Source organism: Tupaia chinensis, unplaced genomic scaffold (assembly GCF_000334495.1).
Source record: "Tupaia chinensis unplaced genomic scaffold, TupChi_1.0 Scaffold000066_1, whole genome shotgun sequence".
In the NCBI taxonomy this organism is placed as follows: domain Eukaryota; kingdom Metazoa; phylum Chordata; class Mammalia; order Scandentia; family Tupaiidae; genus Tupaia; species Tupaia belangeri.
Window position 1 is genome coordinate 3177805 of NW_006159525.1, and position 5924 is coordinate 3183728.

Below are 5924 nucleotides of genomic sequence, written 5' to 3' on the forward strand. Positions count from 1 at the left end.
TGTGTCAGCTGTGCTAGCTATTGGATATATTTAGACTAATTAAGTTCATTGGCAGAACAATGGAATGGGGGGGAAGGCATGGAGGGCAACCGTGGATGCCAGGGACAATGTGGGAGGAGGATGGGACATAGCAGAGGGTGGGGGATGGGGAATCAAGGATGGCAAAACAAAAGGCAAGGTATGCAGGACATAAGAATTGGAAAATTATTTGCTGAGAACATGTATGTTGATGTGTTTGATTGAGCCAATGCACAGTGTATTTTGGATGGAAAATTCATTTGTGTGTTGTGATGGTGTATAGTGAATTAATGTAGAAAATGAATAAGTTTAAAATAAAAAAAACCACTTTGTATACCACAGTTATGTATAATTACATGTTAATTTAAAAAGAAAAAAAAGCCATTCTGGAATTAGTGAGGAGAGTGGAAGAGAGGGGCATTTCTGGATTCTGGGTGATGGTTAGAAATGCTTCAGGACCCTGGTAGGAGACAGTGGAGGCTTAGACCAGAGCGATGGTTGTGAAATGGAGTGGAAGTTGGGGTTCCACTCATAAAAGAAATTCTGGGGGGGGTGTTCCTGGAAAAGAAGTGGCCACTCCCACTTTTAGATAAGCAAGTATTTTGTATTTCTGTCAACTCTTCATCATAGAATTAGATTCTATGTTGCAGAAATATTACATGAATGCCTTATGTATTCCCAAGAAAGTTACAATTTCAGAACTTTCTGACCAAAGGGAAAAAAAGGAAAGGAGACTTCAAGCACTTGAGAGGAAAGGATGTTCAAGGCAGTGAAGGGAGTATTGAAAACCCAGGAAAGGGACCGGAAGGGGAAGTTGAAAGAGCAATAAAGCTTTAGGACACTTTTCTCTTCTGTGTTTCATCTATCAAACAGAACCCCCTTACTCTACGACCAAAGCCAAATGGCTTCTGTAGATCCTCCTTCTGAAGACACTTCCCACCTTTCCCTCTGGAAAAAGCTACCTTGTATAAATCTACAGTCAAGAGAATGAGTATATGCTGGCTTCTTCCAGGGTGTGTGTGTGTGTGTGTGTGTGTGTGTGTGTACAACAAACACACATGTGCAGAGCCAACAGTTTGTATAAAACTTGAGAATAACTCTTTTTTTTTTCCTGTTTGACATGACAGTGTTTCCATAGCAATGTGAACTTGAGTTTTCAAGAGGCTATTTTGATGGGATTTTGGCAAGCCCTGCACAATCATTAATTGCACATGAATCTGGTTTCTTTGGCACCAGCTTGTCATAAAGGAAACTCTAGGGAAACTGGAATGGTAGACTTTGGAATGAATCTTTAGGTCCTGTATACATTCATGGGAACACACCTTGCCTTCCCTTCAGGGTTTACAACTTAGCTTTGTCTCAGTGTCTGCCCATCCCAGGCCATAGAACAATTGGATGCTCCAGCAGCGAGAATCTATTCCTTTATTTAACAATTTGAGAAATTAAGAATCTTGCTGGACTTGTGATTGTTTATGTTTCTTTCTTTTTTTCTTCGCTCTAGAGCACATATGCTCACCAGATAGAGACAGAGGGAGGGAGGGGGAGAGGAAGAGAAGAGAAGAGAAGAGAAGAAGAGAAGAGAAGAGAAGAGGGAGAAAGAGAGGAGAGAAAGGTAAGAAATGGCTCCCTAGGAAAGATAGCCATGTCATAATCCCTTCTCCTCCAGTCTCCACTCTGCATTTTTGGGTATGTACACATGCAACTGGTGTGATTTTCAAGCCACTGGGTCCAGTACTTGAATCGCACAGTTGGACATGTGGGATCCAACACGTTAACCTCCATGCCACCTGCTGGCCTACATTTCATCATTTTAACTATCTTTCCCAAGGGCATTTTTTCTATCTTCTTTGGTCTAAAGTCCTCACTTCCCCAAAAATGGTCATGTGCCCATTCCTGAGACCGGGAAAAGTGCTTTATGATCTGCATGGAACCTTCAGAGTCCTCTCCTGTCCTTACGTCAAGTCAAGTTAGCTCCCTTATTCATATTTTCTCATAAGCTTAATTGAGGCATTAGATAAATATCCATTCCCTGCTGATTAACCTTATCAAAATGCAACCAATCATTTGTCCCTATGTTCTTTTACTATTTTCTATTCAAAGGAGAGGGCAGCCCTATTCCAGAGGTTTTCTTATGGGGGTGGAGATGAAAAAGAAAGGGCTCCATTTTAGCCAGGTCCAGGCACAAGGGACAAGGGCTTCATTTACGAATGAAATAAAACATTGTGAGAACATTTACGTCTCTCTCTGTTTGTTATACATCTACTTTTTTTTTTTTTTGGCATCTTTCTGTAGTACTGTGGACAAAAATCACCATCTGCTTGTCTTAGTTCCTGCCCTTCCAAGTACCTGACCCTGAAGGCAAAGACAGGATTTGTTTTCTTCTGTCTCCAAATATAAAATCCTAGTGGACATCTCTGATAGGTTTTGCTTGGATGTCTTGTTCATCAACTGCATGGACAAATGGATGGAGTCATAATTGGCTAAGCCAACGTCTTGTGCCCATTTCTGGGACCAGGACAAGGGGATTATGATCTACATTGTCCCTGCCAATCATGAAGTTGATGTGGAGAAGGGCAACTTTTCAATGGAAAGGCATGTACTTGCATATAAAACCAGGACATTCATCATGTGAAGCAACCTCAGTTTATCTGAGGAGTCCTCCATCTTAAAACTCAAAAGTTAGTCACAACAGACTAAGAATGAACATTTCCAGGGAAGCTGTAAAGTAGGGACCCCATTCTTAGAATATTTGATTCACTGGGTCTGAGTCATAGAATTTTTAATTTTTTTTGTGGTTATCCTGACAAATAGCCTACTTTGACAACCACTGGTAAGTATAATTACAGATGATAAGGTATAGAATCTTGAAAGAAAGACTACACTGAGCTAAGTGTACTTTCATAGTGCACTGTTTAATTGCATCCAAATTCTTCAGCAACCATAGTCTATTTTGGGTCAATATGATCTGAATCTTCCTTTGTTGATGAAAAAGGGAAGAAGGGAGACCAGCAGATAGTGTAATGGCTATGTCACTGGACTCCCAAGTAGTCAACCTCAGTTTGAGTCCTGGACCCAGTGGCTTAAACTCATGTTGGGCGTGCGTGCCCAAGATCCCAAGAGGAGAATGGAGGAGAAGGGACTATGGTGTGGCTGTCCTCCGGGTGGGGTGATTTTTCACTTTCTTTCTATCTCTCTTTCTGTCTCTCTGGTGGGCACACATATCCTATAGCAAAAACCTCTCCAAAAAAAAAAAAAAAGGCAAGAGGGGAAATCAGGCTTCAAGATGAAAACCAGAAGCCTTTCTGTGAATAAGAGCCATCAAAGTGAGAGGTAACAATCAATGTGTAGTGAAAATGTGCATTAGACTTGGCTCTCCACATCAGAAGTCCCTTCTACATTTGGGGAATTACACATCTGAGAGTCTTGGAGAGAGAAAACATGACATCCCAGTTCACAAGCTGCAAATGTCAGAAACACATCTTCCCAGACTCCCTTGCAGCTATGGCTTAGATGTATGTTGTCCTCATCACAAGATGCACAATCCTACGACTCTGACTTGCAACACTAAAACCACAAGGCATGTGATGGCAGTAAAAGGCATCATACAGTGGAACAGCAAAACTAGGAGATAATTGGGAGACTTCCCTTAGATAGCCAGGGCTGGAGATTTTTCATGCTACAAATATTTTGATTTTCTGGGTGCATTTGCCCATGAGAATGGGTAGTTGTGGTAGTTTACTTTTAGCATGTTACTTTGCACTTAGGCTATCTAGTCTTCAGCAATTTTCTATTAAAGGTATGTGGTGGCTGAGCTATTACATAATGAAAAGCTTAAATGAGACATAGGAATGTTACCTCAAAAGACTCTTCTCTGTTATAGCTATCCCGAAGGGCTCTGTAAAAGCAAAATCAAGTCTTACAAGTGGGGCTTCATCAAAAAATTCTGAATTAATTTTCCTATGGGAAAGTCAAACATCTGGCATTACCAAGTTCACAGTGTACATAGGTAGCTGCCTGCCAGAGGTGAGAGAGGTGCTCTACCTTTCCTCACTTACCTTTTTCTGATTCACCTGTTTGATCCAATATCCATATGAACTCGTATCTACATGTAACAAAAACTGATTCTGACAAATTTCCATATGAAAAGAATTTTTTAAGGTATATTCCGAGGTTCACAGGATGTCTGAGAGCATTAGACAACTGGGTTGGTGGGGGTGATACCCCACTCATGCCACAGCACTGGGACCATCAAGATAGGACTTTGGTGTTATGGCTGCCAAGCACAGACCTCATAGTCTGCTGTAACTGCATCTCCCAGTCTGGATGCTTGATGCTGGTCACTGCCACTGACCCTGCTGCCACCTTCCCTGGAATGCATCTGTAAGGTGCATGCTTGTCAGACTTCCAGATCCATTCAGGGGCAGAGGTAGCTGATCTTCTTAGCTTGTTCTGTGCTTGCCCTCCTAGCTGCAAGGAGAGCTAGAACATGTGTATCTGGCACTTTCAGCTTCTTTGGTGTGAGAGAGAATCTGCTTCACACGGAGGAAGCGTCCCCAACACAGGAAGAGGGTTCTAATATTGGACAACTGAAGACTAGCGAGTGTCCACTGTGGCCCTCAAAGGCACTGGGTGTGCTGCTCTGTCCTGGCACACACTGAGTGCTAACTGTATGCTGGCTGAATGGAGTATAAGACCAGAAACTCTGGGGAAAAGAATAGCAAGAGGGTTAGAAAAGAAGAAAAGCAGACGAAATGGGGAGAGGCAAAAAAGAGAGAGGATGAAATACGGCCACAAAGGACAGCAATTCAAAGTGATTCATGCCTTGAAAAGCTTTTGCTCTAAAGCACGGCCCATCTATTTCCCCATTCATTTCGCTTTCCTTCTCTATTTTACCTTATAAAGATTTGACAAAACTCATGCAATGCCCTGTGAAATTCCTTTTCTTTTTTTTCAGTCAGAAAATATTGGACCCAGCCCAGAAGTGGTTTGACTAAGTCAATAGCCAAAACACCAGCTGCCTAAGTGACAAGCTGGTCCATCCAAGAGGTAGTTATTTAGCCAACAGACAGATGGCCAAGGAAGTCAAGTTAGTGGGTATGCTGTTTGTCACTCAGGAGGCTCCCAGCCAGCTAAAATAGCTAGAAGCCAATGGCTTCAGAGACCATGGCCCACCATCTTGTATCTGCTTTTGCAATCCCATGGATACCTAATTAGCAACAAAGGACAATGCAGGGCAGATTTTGCTTCACTGAGCCCACAGTTTAGCAAAGAAGAGCTATTCTCACAACCCCAGTGGTAGATAAGAAAGCGGCTGAGCTGGTAGGTTGGCCAAAAGTAAGCTACTTATAACCCAGTAAGAGGAATGTGAAAACAAGGAACAGCTGTGAAAATAGGTATCCAGGGAAAGAAAGGCTACTTTCAGCACTTTTTCCAGAAGCACAGTAGATTTCCAAATAAAGAGAGATGGCTTATTACACATCATAAATAATTAGTGAGAATCAGAGGAAACATAAGTTAATTTTTGAAATTCTCTTGTATTATCATTAGAGATGCACTCAGAAAAAAATAGCCAAAGGTAGAATCTTTGCCTTACTTTTTTATTTACTGCTTCAACAAACATTTAGTATGCCTATACTATGTGCTAGGAAGTATTCTAGGGAATGAGTTAATTCTAGATGAGTAAAAATCAGCTTGCCTTGTTCTCATGGAACTTTACAATATGATCAGGAAGACATATGACTGGGACATTGCAACTCCTATAAGCACTGCGAGTGAAAGACATGGAAAGCTATGAGGTCACAGAGAGATTGAACCACTTGGAATCTCATTCTGTATAAATATTTCATATGTATTTTAATGTATGTATATGTGCGTGAAATATGCACTTATGTCTTTTGCTGTAGTTT